Here is a 17681-nt window from a genome sequence, read left to right as displayed (position 1 = left end):
CATACAGATGCGGAAATTTAGCCAACACTTCCCAAGCCAATCATCAGACCTTGGGAAGAGCTTGTCCACAACAAGCATAGAATCGGTCTTGGATATGACAAGGATGTGTCCTTTCATATTCTAGACTACTCCAAACTAGTCCAGTTTCAAAGTGTTGGATTCATTCATGACAGTTCACCTGCTCTTCATGAAAGTTCACCTTCAGCTATTCTAGATTCTGCTCCTCTTCCACAGCAACAGATTGTGAAATGCCAACACTGTGACCGAGTTGACCATCATCACTGTTTTGATCTTCATCCATGTAAGCATTGTCATAAAACCAGTCATTCTTCAAACAAATGCTTCAAAAACAAATCTCTTGCAAGGACAAAGATTTATCTTGGATGGATCGCTTCTTGGCAATGGGCATCAACAGCCAAGAAGATATTCCAGTCACATGTTAGAACTTGTTCTAGAGTATTGAACAATCTTGCAGTTGATTTTTCTCCCTCATCTCACCTTGTATCTGACAGGGGGGGAAATGATGGTCATCTAAAAGCTTCAAAGACACATCAAGCAAGCCTGAGCCACAACCTGCCATACCAGATTCAGAGTTGTAGCCAGAGATAAAGATGCCCCTGAGCATGCCTTCAGTTGGTAATTTGGGACACTTCGTCTAGCAGAAGACTTCAGCTTCTTGTCAATTTCTGAAGAGTTCTAGGAATAGAATTTGGGACACTTCCTCTAGCAGAAGACTTCAGCTTCTTGCCAGTTTCAGAAGAGTTCCAGGAATAGAATTGGGGACACATCCTCTAGCAGAAGACTTCATCTTCTTGCCAGTTTTGGAAGAGTTCCAGGAATTGCATTAAGCATTCCAGAGTTGGTGGTAATCCTTAAACCATCACAGGTTGAGACCTCCCTTTTCAGGTTGAGATTCTCCTTTTATGCAAGGTGAGACCTCCCTTTCATGGTTGAAGGTTTCCCTCTTCAAAACATTAGGAGCACTTCCTCTAGCAGAAGACTTGAGCTTCATGCCAGACTTGGAAGAGTTCCGGGAACTACACTAAGTGTTCCAGAGTTGGTGGTCATCCTTAAACCATCACCCTTATACCAACATTTCAGAGAGCACATTCAGCCTAGTGCTGCCATGCATTTTTTTGCACGTTTTGTATTACAGCTCTCTTCTTGGACTCATACATAACCCTTCGGATTAAGGGGGGAAATGTTGGATACCTAATCCTCTAAGGGTTAGTGTGAAATCCAAATAGACTAAGGAAGTCCAAGAGACCTTGGGATGTGGAACCCAACGGTCACACAATGTACTATAAATGTATATCATTTGTTAATAATAAATGTACCCTAATGTTTTATTTTTCATACTCTTTCTGCCATGTGTGTGTTTAACAATGGCTATGTTTCAGATGCTCAGAAATTGAAATTATTTCCTGCTACTCTAAAAAAAGCAGCCTTGAGATGGTTCACGGGGTTAGGATTTGCTTCTACTAAAACGTGGAGCGATATGAAGGAGACATTCTTATCAAAGTATCAAGACTATTGCAGAACCAGGGACATAAGGGAGGAAGTATTCAGAATGACACAAAAGGAGGATGAGAGCCTGGAGGACTATGTAGAGTGGTTCCACTGTAATTTGCAGAGGTCTAAACACAGTGATTTAGACCATGAGATCTTGAAGACCATATTTATAAGAGGAATGAGGGACGACTGCCTTGATACCTTGAACCTACTAGGAAAAGGGGACATATCTTAGGAACCATTCGTTGAAATTGTAAAGATCTATTGAAGATGTTCTAGAGGATCATCTAAGGAAAGAAGCTCAATCTGAGATGCCTCTGCCTAAATACAAAAATCTTCAGGCGGAGGAGTAACCAGAGCAGATATCGGGAATTTATTTGAAAATTTCAAGACCGATATCCTCAGTACTCTATCTGCCCAGATAATGACAACACGGATCAAGAAAACACAAGCAGAAGCTGATACACCTCTGGTTGTGTTCTGCCCAAATTGTCGGAAGAAACATCCCTTGAGGGAGTGTGAAATGAACAACATCATCTTGTGCAATATTTGTGAGTTGGAACATTTGACGGGTCAATGTCCAGAGCTTCTTAGGCTGAAAGCAATACTTAGAGAATCGGGTGAAGACGTGCAGTCCTCTTATTTCATTGCACCTAGGAGACTATGGTAGCCACGACCTCTAGGTATGTCCCAAGATTTTTCTTCTTTCAATTCATGGAACAATGCATATAATACTCAGCAATATCCATGGAAATATTCTGCTCCTTCTTTAGCACAGTTTCCTTCACCCTGGAACCAGTGGTCCCCCTCTTCCTCTACCCAATATCCTCCATCTCAACCATACCCTTGGAATTAGAACTGGAGGGGGGATGCCCAGAATACAGCTTTACCTGGATTACCAATGCAACAACATATACAATTGCCTCGTTTCCAAACTCCTACTCCTACACTGCCTGTGCGACCCCAACTACCTGTGTAACCTAACCCTAACCCGAACAATAAAGCATCCCAGGGCATAGAGGCTCCGACTACCTTCCAGACTTACCTGATTACCCCCGTGGGACTTAATGCAATTTAATTGCGATCGGTAAGGTAAACCAAATCACTCCCCTATCATTATCGAGGAGGAATGTGAACCTTCTAGAGGAGATATCGTAGATCCTAAGGCATCTGTTACACCTATAACAACTGATACAGAGTAAACTGTGACGTCTGTAATAGCCAACCCGCAAAGGACTGTTACTCTTGTAACATCCAACTCGGGTAAGGCTGATACACCTGTAACAGCCGACTCAACTGTTATAACTCTGAATCCTCCGTATCCTCAGAGATTAACTGAGCATGGAATGGCCTCACAGCCTGAAGCTGATTTTCTTAGGGTGTTGCAAAATTTTCATGTACAAATTCCTCTGTTGCACGCTGTTAAAGAAGTACCTATTTATGCTAAAACAGTAAGATATTTGTGCATTAAGAAACCTAGGAGGAAGCCTAAAGACCCTGCTACTATACATGTGATGGGGAATTGTCTGAATTAATGTCTGCTCAACCTCTTCTAACCAGGTATAATGATCCAGGAAACCCTATGGTTACTGTCTACATTAATGACCAGCCCATAACTAACACATTGATCAATCTTGGGGATGTCATTATGTGATAACAAAGGATATATTTACCACCCTGGGGCTACATGGGCTTAGACATACTCCTACTGTACTTGAATTAGCAGACAAGTCCCGTGTTAAACCTGAGGGGGTGTTGGAGGACATAGTAATCACAATAGGCTCCTGGAGGTATCCAGCTGACTTTCTTATCTTATAGTGCAAATCCAACTTGGGGGGACATCCTTTGATGTTAGGGAGACCTTGGATGTCCACTGCATATGCATTTATAGGATGCAGATATGGATCTATGGTGATCTCAGATGGCTAGGCTACCAAGAATCTTAATCTCTACCCCCCAAAACCAAATGTGGATTTACGTAACCCCTGGTGGGATGAGTTTGAGCCCAAATCAGATCTTTCCCTACTGCTCCTCACTCTGGGGAAATCCCAATATTTCAAGGATGAGATAGAAGATTATATCATCAATGGTTTTGTTAGTAACTCGCTTTCTGTCGCTTCCATTGAAAATTCAAAGGAGGAAGAGGAGGTAGAAGATATAGATTTTGAACAAATGGGAACCACTCTGAATACTGATAACAGTCCAATTGAAATAGAACCAGGAAAGTTTCTGAACATTAACCCCAACTTGACTGTTGAGCAAAACCAACTGTTTTTACAACTGTTACAAAAATACAAAAAGGCATTTGCATTGGACTATGCAGATATGAAATGGATTCATCCCAACCTGTGCACTCACCACATTTATTTGAAATATGTTTGAAAACTAGTTAGACAACCACAGCGCTGCATGAGCCCTGGGAGGTAGTGAAGGAAGAATTACAAAAACTCCCTAGTGCTAACTTTATTTATCCGATATTTGACAGTCAGTGGGTGTCTCAGTTTTTCATCATTCCTAAGAAGAATGGCAAGTGGAGAGTCTATGTGGATTACAGAGAACTCAATAAGGCCACTCAAAATGATCATTTTCCTTTACCTTTTATAGATCAAGTCCTTGACACCCTTTCTGGAAAAAGTTTTTTTCATTTCTAGACGGGTTTAGTGACTACAACCAGATACAGATTTCCCTGGAGGATCAAGATAAAACGAACTTTACTTTCCCTTAGGGAACTTTTGCATACAAAGTACTCCCTTTTGGGCTCTGCAATGCACCAGCAAACTTTCAGAGGGCAATACTCGGAGTTTTTCTAATTTGTTGAATGACTGCCTTGAAATCTCCATGGATGATTTTACACCTTATGGTGATGCTTTTGAAACAACATTAGCTAATTTAGAAAAATTGTTGGAATGTTGTGTACTGAATAATGTTGCTTTGAGCACTGAAAAATGTCACTTGATGATGACTGAAGGAATCGTTCTATGACACTACATTTCTGTTGAACGGATCAAGGTAGACCCTGCTGAAATAGAGGTAATTCTAAAAATTCCAACCCCCAAGGTGCAAAAAGAGGTACGTACTTTCTTGGGACATGTAGGGTATTACATAAGATTTATAGAAAACAAATTCAAAAATTTCATCGCCGTTATTTTCTTTGCTCATGAAATATGTTGACTTTTTGTGGACAAGAAAGTGTGAGCAAGCCTTTTTTAAGCTAAAATGTTGTGTATCAGCAGCTCCAATTTTGTGAGGACCTAATTGGGAACTGTCGTTTCACATAGCTACAAATGCATCTGATATTGATGTAGGTGTTGTTTTGGGCCAACTGGAGGACATGAAACCTTATGATATTCACTACATAAGCAAAACTTTGACTCTAGCTGAGCTCAATTACACAGTGACTGAGAATGAATTCTTAGTAGTAATGCATGCCATCAATAAATTTCGACGTTATATCACCAGGTATCAAGTATTTGTATACACTGACCACTCTGTCATTCGTTTTTTAATGAATAAGTCAATTACCAATGGTAGAATTACACGCTGGTTATTATTGTTACTGAAATTTGATATCACAATTGTTGATAAACTTGGAAAATATAATGTAGTAGATGATTTCCTTTATATGTTAGCTATTTATGAAAATCTCATTCCCACTAAGGATTCTTTCCCTGATTAATATCTCTTTGCTATTTCTACTGACTCACCTTGGTATGCAGATATAGCCAATTAACTTGTTGCAGGGAAGTTTCCACAATACTTGTCCTCCAAGGAGAAGAGAAAGATCATACAATAGAGTGCTACCTATACCTGGATAGATGGGAATCTCTATCACACTGGACTAGATTTCTAGAGCAGACATTATGTTAGGGAAGATGAGATCATTGATATCATTAAGGCTTGTCACGAGGAACCTTGTAGAGGAAACTTCGCAGATAAGCAGACAGGATACAAAGTCATTTCGATAGGGTATTATTGGCCAACAATATTTCAGGATGCCAAGAAGTTCGTGAAAGGATGTGGTAGTTTCCAAAGAATGGGATAACCACTGCAATCAGATGGGATGTCATTACAACCTCAAATCATCTTAGAACCTTTTGAGAAATGGGCCTTGGATTTTGTGGGACCAATTAATCCTTCATCCAGATAGAAATCTTACATCTTGATCTGCACTGACTATGTGACAAAATGGGTTGAGGCAAAAGCACTAACTAGAGCCACGAAGTAGGCTGTTTCAGACTTCCTATTTGAAGACATCTTTGTCCGTTTTGGTGTACCTAGGGAGATAGTCACAGATGGAGGGCCCCAGTTTACATCCCATATGATCAAGAAGTTGGTTGAAAAATACAAAATCCATCATAGAATCACAACACCTTATCATCCACAAGCGAATGGCCAAGTGGAAGCACCAACAAAGTCATGGAGGGGATTCTTACCAAGAACGTGGTCAATCACCGAAGGAATTGGGCCGATAAACTTCCAAAAGTGTTGTGGGCATAGAAGACTACAAGGAGGAATGCCATGGGATTTTCACCATATGAACTTGTTTATAGTAAAAATCCTTTATTCCCTATTGAGTTCGAAATCAAGACATTGAGAACAACATTGCAGGTAAATTTGGATCTGGCTACAACACAAAGGAAGAGGTTGAACCAGCTTAATGAATTGGAGGAGAAACTTCTAGCTTCTATCCAGCAAACAAAGATTATCCAACAGCAGATAACTAAGTGGCATGACAGGTTCATGAAGAAGAAGTTCCAGAATGGATATTGGGCTCTCTTATATGACTCAAGATTCAAGGACTTCAAGGGTAAGCTCTGCACTAGATGGCTAGGTCCCTATGAGGTAGATGCAGTATTTGACAATGGGACTATAAATTTGGTTACCATTGACAGTGTGATGACATCATTGCTTGCAAATGGGAACCGTCTTTGGTTATATCATAAACCTGCTTCAAGGGATTCATTTGTCAACATTGTCATAAATTCGGATCTCCAGATTACAGGAGCAGGGGAAAACTCCCCTGTGCTACCAAAATTCTAGTTTTTCAATAAGTGTAATAGCTGAAAACCAACCGTTGTTGGTGGCTGTTACACCATCCTCAATAAAAAAAGAAGAAAAAAATCACATAATAAAAAAATTTGGCTATGAAAACCTTTTCCGGGCGCAGAATGACAAATTTTGTAGCAGTTGAAAACCACTTCGTGGCGGTTGTTACACACTGTGTAACAATAATTGTTATTTCAAATCATACTCTACAATAATGTTGTTACATGACCTTTCTTTTTCTTTGTTTTTATCTTTTGTAAAAATTAATATTATATAACAGTCGTCTTGGTTGTTACATTTGTAACAACCGACGAATTCTAGAAATAATCTGAGTAAATTATCTATTGTAACGTACATCATGCATCATTGTGGTTCAGAAAGTAGTTTCCTTGACAGCCAGAATTAAGTTCGCACGCCTCACCACCAACGTCTTCTCCCCACGTCACACCAGGTACGTTATACAAAGGTAATATCGTTATCTACTTTTATTCAGTAAGTATGGACATCTAACGCGATATCCCTTTTGACGGTCGAGGTTGGCTGTCACATTTATGTTGGGGCGGGTGAAATATATGGTGACATGACCTTTGCATGACCTGTGAGTATTTAAAAGCCACAACCAAAGCATGATGATCTGGTAATCATTGTCACTTAATGATCGATCATGCCAAAAAAAGGAAATTGTACGTTCGACTAGACCTCCCATAACCTAACATTAATAAGGAAACATTACCGTGCAGTACAAATCACGATCGCAAATCTTAATTTGACCCCCTACTGGAGCATTGCATCCCCATTCAGAGTGCGTAGAGAAGTGGAGAAGAAAAGTTGCAAGTCTAAAACAACTGAGTAGTGTGTCGACTGCTCTAGAACTTCTAAAGGAGGGAAAAAGAAAGGAGAAAAACATTGAATTTGTGTAGTGATGGGTGGAGCAGCAATTTGACATGAACCAGGGTCAACAGAGGCTTTGGAGAACTACCCCAAAGCATGTCAAGTTTTTAAAGTCGCAGGTTGGTTTGATTTTTTCCAAAGGCTGGAAGGATCATACAGGGGAATTGCCATGGAGTTCGCGAATAATTTAGAGAGGAATCAGATGGAGGTCATGGGATTAAAGGTGGAGGTTATAGAAAGGGTAATTTCCCAAGTGACGACATTACCAATAGAAGGAAAAAGGTGGTTTAACAAGAAAGTGAATGACCCCTCCTTGAAGGAGGATTTTCTCTAAGGGGAGGACAAATTGGTGAAGAAGGGAAGGGGGATTGACAAGTTGTCACTTCCCCAACCATGGGAACAATGTCGCCCTTTACCTCATCAAGTATATCACCAGTGAGGGAAGGGTAAAAAATCATATTCATTTACTACTTTCCATTGCTAAACCACCTTTGGCATCAACGATTGATAAATCTTCCCTATTTTTTGCTGGAAAACATCAAGCATATGGTCGCAGCCATAAAAATAGTTGTGCATCCAGAGACATGCGTCACAAACCATGGCCTCATTAAGCTTATTGTGCTGGATGCCCTAAGTTGTCATGGCAGGAGTTGGGAGGAATTCATGAGAAAGAAGGCCAGAACTACCCACAAGAAACAAACTGGGAAGTTTGAGGAAGCTCCAACGGCAACGAAGGAGTAGCCCCATACCTTGAAAGTAAGGGTTGGAAAGAGGCTAGTTGACAAGCCAATTGGTGATAGGCGGCCAAAATAGAGAATAAGGGTTAGTGGGCACCCAGAGTCCCCATCCATGTCTAAGAAGAACAACGAGACAACACAATACAAGGATGAAGAGTAGGCTCAATTGGAGGAACCTTCCTCACCTGGTAAAAACGAAACTCAATCCTTGCTGTTAAAAATTGAAAATTTGGAAAAAGAGAATGAAAAACTAAGGGAGCGACTAGCAGAGGAGAAGGTAGAGGCAAGGGCCCCAGGGTTAGACACTCTAGTTGAGGTTGTAGATAGGTTCAGGAAGGGAAATGTCCCAGGTGTTGTGTGCACGGCCTATGCTAAGAAGCTAGTGGAAGCGGGGTATAGAGTCTGTGCAGTGGACACCATCTCGAGGACAACACAAATCGAATCCTGGGAAGCTGACACACAAAAACACATTGAAGATGTGTTGTTACACAAGAACCAGTAGCTGAGATGGAGTAGTCCACAAAAATTAATTTGGCAGCTGATACACAGGAACCCTTGGTTGACACTGATGTTACATAAGAACTAGCAGTGGAGACAAAAGTCAACCAAAGGGAAGAAGGAGAAGTTGATATCCATGAACCTGTGGTTGACACTACTATTACACAAGAACCAGCAGTGGAGATAAAATATTACCAAGGGAAAAATGATACACAAAAACCTGTGGATGACATTATTGTTACACAAGAACCAGCAGTGGAAATGGAAGCTAATCAGGTAGAGAAAGAAATTGTTAAACAAAAATCCATTGATGACATTGATGTTATAGAAGAACCAGCAGCCGAAATGGAGTAGTTTCACCCTCGGGAGGTTGTTACACCCTCGATTGTTATTGCATGTGGGAGAATACCAGGTCCTGACAAAGCATGGTGTTCTAAAAGAATGTTGTTGTTACTAGAGTTACAGAAATGGAAGTAGTAGGCACTCTCTCTACAAGATGGAATGATCTTGCTCAAGGTACACAAAAGGATGATGGATTCACTCAGGGAGAAATTGTTAAAGGAAGAGTGGGAGAGAGAATGGGAAGCGCGGAGACATAAGGAATCCATGAAGAAAAGGACGAACAACTGCAGTTGTTACAGCGGCAGGTTCTGAATCTAACAAATGACAAGACGAAGCTTCGTGAGCTTGCCTTGAACTTGCTAGGATGCAGACAGACTTCCCCATCATATCCAGTGTTTCTCTAGGAATGTTATTATTTATTTCAGTTAAAAGTAGTCTTTGAGATAAGACCTTATTTGAATTCTTCTACCTGTACTTTTCTTGAAATTTTTCGTACTTGTGATTTTGATGAACAGAGCTTACTTTGTGAGCTATTTTTTCATAATATAATGTGTGAGTATTAGATATCATTTTGGGATTCAACTGCGTTAAGTAAGTCATTCACATATGACCATTTCCATGAGAGGTAGTCGTAACTGACTAATTTCTTATGATTTTTGAATAGTTCACTTAGCACTCATTGCATCGGGTGATGCTCACAGGGGTGAAGAAGTGGAATTCAAACTAGTGAAATGAATCACATAGCATCAATCATCACTTCCGGGGCTTGCACCCTGTAACCAGGACTTCCCAGGAGGTCACCCGTCCCAGATCTCCTCTGGCTCAAGCGTGCTTAGCTGTGGAGTTTTCCCCACAATCAAGCCCACTTAGCTTGCTACCCCATTTGCAAAACCTTAGCAAGTATTGTGCCTCATGAACCATTCAAGTAGAGATCCCTTCACTCTTTTTGAATTTAAGCATAAATATGGTAACAAGTGTCTTCTCCTATATGGGATATTTTCAGCTGCAAACTTTCCTTTCGTTTATGAGAAACCAAATCGAATGGAATTTTGCCATGAAATGAGTCGAAACTAATGAAGAAAGGGCAATATTATGGGTTAGAGCAAAACCAAGAATGGTTTATGAACTAAGGCGTGAGTTTAAGCTATTCCTTAGCACCTCGGGGGTCAGGGAACATTCAAACACTTATAGAAAGAAGATTGTAAGGATTTGCCTCAATTTGCATGCATAGATGAAAAGCCGAGCGCTAGTAGGGTGCCTTAAGCGCACTGAGGCCTGTAGCGCTGAATTGCAAGAAGGAGATCCTTTTGAATATAGAAATTTTGCGGTTGATGTTACACGGGTGCCCAAGTATGCTCGGGTAGTGCGGACAGTGGGGGCATTCTGGATTGGACTCGAATTTAACTTTCCTTTGATTTGGTTACCAGTCGAAGAATACCAGTTGGACTACTGCCTGTGCGACTATGAAGAATAATCCTGGCCATGACAATTGATGGCTATTCAGGGGCACAGGGCTCCGGTCAAAGACACTGCTCGTGCTTATAATTTTACATACTTGCATCGGGGGTATAACAAGAGAAGTTGAGGTTCTCCATGGGGATATGAAGTTTCTTCAGTTGGGGGGAGATGTTGGGTGTGACTTTTATACCCATTTTCTACAATTTCTTTCCCTAGTTTTGATCATCTTTTCCTCCAGGCCCATGAAACTTCACATGTTAATCACCCTTTTTCTCATTTATACAGCCTATTCCACTGTCATGGTATTTTGCCATGTTTTGCTGAATATTACGATACAATATTCCTTTTTATGGATAACTGGGGTGAGCATTGGAGAAGTATTTTGGAACCTCTTCTCTTTTTCAGGTGTTGCTTACGGGGACGAGTTTATGGAGTGAACAGGCCGCGTTGATCGGTTTCAGAGCAGGGTAGAGAAGATTGTTGTTACACCCTATATGATGTTATAAGTGGTTGTTACACACTGTATGTTGTTACAGGCTACTGTTACACCACATGCTGATACAAATAACCATTGTTAACCGAGGATGTTGTTACCCAATGATTGTTGTTACATCCCTAACCGTCATTTCACCACAGGATGTTGTTGTACTGTAGTTGGAAAAGTTGTGGGTACTATTCCACACAACAGTTGTTGGGGTTTATGAATTGTTTATTTAGAAGCAACAGATCCAAGCAGTTGTGACTTTAACCAATGTATCTGAGAGGCATTTGTATTTAGAAATAAGTTATAACTACTTCTATATTACGATCAGCATGAGAATCGTGAGATTCTCATGACTGATCTATTCCTGATTTCGGGTATGTAATAATTATAAAAGGAACTCGATTTCTCATGTATAGGGACGGCATATAGAAAAGCACTTTTACTCTGATCTTGTAAATTTTATTTTTAATATTGAAGTCACTACGGTGATGTTGTTATTGCTACTTATCTCATTCTTTAACTAATCTTGTTTTTATTCCTGCGCTCCTGCTAGGGAGAAAGGCCCTCCTCTTTAGCAGGGACTGCAGCGGTAGAAGTAGTTGTATATTATTGTTTTATTTTATTGTCGTATGTTTTTCTTTTTGTTGTTGTATAAATTGTAAAATACATCCACTTTAGTTCTAGATTATATTATGTTGTTACACTGGTTTGATTAAAACAATGATAGTGACCAGCTGGTGTAGTCATTAGTTCATTGTGTGGCGCACCCTTGTTCTGGTAATTGTGAAGTGTGATTTCATTTTTGTGGAGTGTTTCAATTTTTGCATGAATGGTTTAATTTCTGCAATTGATTCAATGACATCCTTTACTGTTTCTTTCTATTTTTCATTCTTGGATGTAGTGTATTGACACAAATAGTGAGAACTCCATTGAAACATCAAGACCTACCCTAGGTTGACAATTAAATGTTGCAGTCTTGGTCAATTATGATTGACTAAAACATCGCTACACCAACATCAAAATATTTATGAGATCTTAGATTCCATTAGTGTACCTTAGATTATAGATAATAGAATCACAAAGATATCTCAATAAGAAACTATCCAATATATCAGGCTCATCCATAGATCGACTCAAAGTCTTGATAGTGAGGCATATGACTGATAGGGTGTTTATCAAGAACACTAGGGATCCCACAAGATATACATATGCATACTAGCAACATTTCCATCTCATCATACCTATAAGTGCAGGGAATAATGCATTAAGGCTAGATCTCCTATCTTGACTTTAAAAGTAAACTCCCTCTTACATTGATAAACGATAGGGTCATCAATCAAGCATCATCAATAACTTCATATTTACAATCCAATCAACATGGTTTGTCCATAATTCCCTCTGAATATAGGGAAAGTGACCTTGCCAAAACATAATTATTGAGCCACCTATAACCTATCCCTTTCCTTAGGTCCATGTTCCAAAGTCATCAATCATAATCATGCAACTTCCATGCAGCCTCTCAAGTAATAGGGATATATCAAGGCATCATTAGAGTCATCATAAGCATAATCAACTACCATGACTTGCCTTCATCAATAGACATCGGGCAAGAAGAGTCATCAGGTCATATTGTTGGGGATTCTATAGCTCCCTCTGAAGCCTTGCTTCATGTGATCATTCTAGCTTTCAATCATGAGCTGCTCATGCAAGGATGTGACTTTCCACAATGCAAATGCAACAAAAAACTTCTAGGAAGCTTGCTTCAGATCAGAGAGTAAACTCTGAAGAATCATCATGGTCCTTCTTCAACTAGAGTGAAGAAATCATCCCATGAGATTGTCCCAAAATAACTGCATTTTCCTTCACTGTTAGATGACTGCAACCAATGCATTAAATCACCAAATCTATGACGGGGAGGGGTCCTTCACATCCAAACATATTATATATATAGTTATTCGGCAAGGACTGAATTGCATCTAGTAGCACTTCTTATTACTTTTCATTTGTCTACTCTATATTAAGTAGTGAAGGAAATATATAAAATTAAGGAAAAGTCTACCTCATGTTGGGCTATAGATCCAACAATAATAATATAAATAATATAAATGTTTTTAACATACTAAAATATATAGTAACATTTTTATTTCAATTATCTAAGTTTTTAATTAAATAAATTTTAATTAAAAATAAATATAAAAACATTAAAAAAATCAAAATAATTATAATATTGAATTTATATCATTTCATTTTGGAAAGATGCATTTTTTTAATAAAACCATTAAAAAAAAATACTAATTATGAATGAAAATAAAAAATATATATTAACAAATGGATATTAATCATAAATTAGCTACAAAAAGTTCTTGTAAGAAAAGGAAAAGCTCATTACACCATGTAGGTTTTAATCCCGTACAGAAATTAGCTGCATAAAAATTCTAAAAACAAAAAAAAACAATGGCGAGAGCATAAAACATAAAACATACATACACAAAGATTTTCCCCTAGATCCAAAAACCGAGACTACCATATTGAGTTTTCATTATGTTCCTTTCAATGTTACAATACATATATATACATGTCGAAGCATCCATAAACCCCAATCCATTAACCCTGGATTAGAACATAATCGTAGTTCCCTTGATAGGATCTACAAAATACCATGGACCGAAAACCATTGTGCCAAAAACCATGTGCGAAATCCATGCACAAAACCATAGGTAGGTCCGCCCACCTAATATAGGGTCCAAAAAAAAAATTCTCGAGGCGCTGCCCCGGACCCTGTGTAGGGGGGATATTGCCACCCTGCATACCCCCCTTTGAACCCTCGGTAGTGTCTGACGCAACGTAAAAGGGGGACTACTGACCCCCCTATAACTCCCCCACTGATCCAGGTCTGGGTGTGAAGAAGGACCCTTCTAAGACCTTTTATTTTCGTGATGTGTTAAATTGAATTTTTAAAAGAACATAAATGAATACATGTGCATGCTGTAAAGAAGAGGAACATGTCAATCATCATTAACATAAAAACAAAAGGCGTTGATAATGGAAATCGTCCAGGAGGGACTACATCTTCGGGCCCCGATGTCAAGATGGTGTAGACCGTTGCATTAAGTGTTGTCAATAGTGATGATGTACACAGGAGATGATGTCGCGATCATACAAGGAAAATTACCTCATGCAAGAGTGGCTCCAAGAGATGTTCCACTACATGAACTCTCAGTCAAAAGAATCCTATCAGTATGAAACAAAACTCATGCACGATGAGCATCCCACCAATATGGCACAAAAGGGATCTCAAAGAAAACATGCATGGAGACACATGAGTATCCCATCAACATACAACAAAGGGATCTCAAAACACAACATGATGAATCATGACAACAAGTACATCACATAGGCAATTCCGCGTCATATCAAGCAGGAATCATGAAAATGAGTAAGAAACAAGATCCCACATCAAACATCAACAAGGATCTGTGCAGCACAATGCATAAAGAAGAAGTACATGAACACATCATATACCTCACAACCAAGGGCCATCTGAAGAAGTGGATGTCAAACTACTGAAGCTGCTCAGACCATCGATCTCACGACATCAATCGCATGGGGATGACTGCTCGCACATGAATGTTGACACATGCATTCCACTTAGAAAAATGGTTGAAGAATAGAATGAGAGAATGATAAATCTGAATGCACCATCATATTTGTGGCGTCGAATAGTGCAAAATCGACTATCCAAAATATGAATTCTGAGAAGTTGAGAATCTGGGGTTGAAGGAATCTTTTAGATTCCCCCTAGATTCCTCAAAGATTGTGCTCCATGGGTGGACTGGAAATCTGTAACTCCAAAGGTGAATCTGACTTTTCCATTGCGATCCCTGCAGAAAACCATGAAAAACAACTGTAAACTTGACGGTATTCCAACATGGAGAAAAATTACCTCCTCAGGAAAATTGCAAGGATCATGGTTCTGCTCCCTGTTTTTGCAGCAATCATGGTTCCATCCTCATACTGAAAATGGCTGAAAAATTTAGAACTCTAATGGAGACACGGACATGGCCATTGCATTCGTGGTGTCGAGAGGTGCTGAAACCGTATAAAATTTGTCAAAATCTGACAAGGTGAAAAAATTTCCCTCCTACAAAATTCTGCTAAGCCATGGTTCCACCTGCATAAAAATTAATTAAAAATTAATCTATCTCGGTTTCTGTGCCTACTCCTGGTTCCTCCATCTGGACTCTCGTGCACTAAAGAAATCTCGGGTTAATATAAAATACCTAGCGGATTAACCAAGATGACGGTTTTGGCTTGTTGGTTAAAAATTATGGTTTGTTGAGGAGGGGTCGGGTGGTAAAACCCCGCCCCTCCCATTTTTATAACATACGAACGGCATACATATTTTTTTGTTTTAAAAAATGGGTGGGTCGGGTCTGCATTGGGCGGCCCACCCATACCCTCCGCAACCGTTGCATTAACTGTTGGTTTTGATGCATTACGTTATATGGTATGGTCGTTGGTGTATTAATGGTATTGTTTGGTTGTATAGTTATGAGGGCGCCCGGTGGGCCGGCCCAGGTGGTCAGGCGGGTTCAACTCCTATTGGCCTCACCTTAGTTAATTCGTATGGTGAGTTGGGGGTGGTGGGTTTGGTGGCCCCCACCCCCTTTAATTATATTTTTTTTGTTTTAATACTAACAAATGCACCTTTTTAGAAATTTGAATTTTAGCCGTAGGAGTGCATGTAACGAGGCAAAAAATTTGCCCAGAATCTAGCTGGAGTTGGCTGGAATCCGGTGGCTAGAAAAAGTCCAAATTGTGGCCTCCTTAAGCCTGCCCAGTCATCAAAAAGTCAACCCAACTTTGACTGCTTCTAACTTTCGCATCCGAACTCGGATTGATGAATCGTTCACACCGCTACGATCAGGACGATGAGATCTACGCTCTAGTCCTAGTTCGAAAGCATTATGATCACTTTGATTTTTGAGCTTTCCTGAGTCCTCCTTGTCCTGTGTGTGTCTCTGGAGCCACCTAGATCAATCCTCTCCACTAAGGAGCTTTTGGTCCTCCAAAAGTATGAAAAATAATCTGCAACTTCTTTGTACCTTGTCTGCATCACAAGCATCTTGAAAAGGTCTCGATTCCATCTCCTTCACCTTTGTTCTTCAGAGCCTTAAGCGACGAGCCAACACCTGCTACCTCTGCAACCTATAGTACATTGTTTTGCAAATTACATGCTTGACTTTTATGACCAACTAATGACCCAAATGTCCCACAATTGCCACGAGTTTATAACACATACTTGGTGGTTAAGTTTACATCAAGATGGACGCAAGACCTCAGCTATGACAAGAAGGCCAAACTATCATTGTTGCTTCAACAAGTGATGGAAAACACATCATCACTGCAACACATGATTTACAAACATAAGGCCAAACAATATTGTTTTGACAAGTGATGGAAACATAACATCACTTTCATAGTTTAACATGCGACACCAAATAAGACTTGACATCATTGTTGTTGAAGAAGTGATGGAAAGCACATCATCACTTTTACATTTTAAAATGCAACAAATGATTCACAAAAGCACAACCATGAAACAACAACATATCTAGAAACCATTTTTCACTTATCAATTTGAATGGGTCTCCTCCTTGTGGCAGTTTTTCTTGTCGAAAAATTGCTTCACCTGGTTCATGCACCGACACTTTGTCTTTAAGGTGTTGCTCTGAATGTAGCCTCCAAAAAGTGGCTCTTTGATGGCCACTTCTATCGCAATGACTGCAATAGGTTTTCTTCCTCTATATCTGCTTAACCTATTTCTTTTCATGCTGTTGAGAGGGTCTTTCACGCCTCATCCTTTTGTGTGCTACCATTCTTTTCCAACACTTAGAAAATGTATGGTTATGTAATCCACAAAAGGTGCATGTTTTTTGATGCCATGTTTTACGTTCATTATTATCAACCTGATCATAATCGAAATGAACATTTGAATATCGAAACTGGTTATACCTTCCCTTGCTGTCTCTAATGTCAGTATGGCGATGAGATCTTGCCTCGGCTCTTTCCCTGCAATGGAAACTGCCATTGGATGATGGGGATGTGTTCCCATCATTCTCTTTCCTCGACGATTTCAACGATGTCTCGGATGACTCTGACACCTTCGAGCACTCTCCTTTAGTGTATCTCGAGCCTACAAAATAATGTTCGTACACAACCTCCAAAGGTTGATTTATGCCTTGGTTATTAACACCAAGTTCTTCTTTCTCCTCGTGCCTCATCCTTCTAAGGAGCCTCATGTTTGTCCCTGTAATTGGGATCTCCAAATCTCCCACAGAATTCATACTATGTGTAGATGAAACCGAAAGGAAATCAACATTTTTTACCTCCTCTTTCGATTTGGAAAGAACTGATGAGGGTTTCTCATCATCCATTGTTGGTGGTTCGCTAACTGTCATGGCGCATTCCCCAACTTCCTTTCTGAGATACCCAAGTCCTTCCTGACAGGGTAATTCTTCTACTTTGATGGGGTTGACAATGCCTTGGCCATTAACGCCTAAGCCTTTTCCTTCATACCCCATTCTCTTCAACAGTTTGGAGCCAATTCCCGAGGTATGATTTTAAAAAATAGTGAAATCATCATCAGGAAACATACATGAAGATGGACAACTACTTTTTACCTCAAATGGGTCTCGCTGTAGTTTTTCCAA

The sequence above is a fragment of the Pinus tabuliformis genome, chromosome 9, assembly GCF_031772625.1.
Source record: "Pinus tabuliformis cultivar Carrire ecotype Pingquan chromosome 9, CPIR1, whole genome shotgun sequence".
NCBI classification, from domain to species: Eukaryota; Viridiplantae; Streptophyta; class Pinopsida; order Pinales; family Pinaceae; genus Pinus; species Pinus tabuliformis.
Note: the sequence above shows the minus strand (reverse complement) of the source record.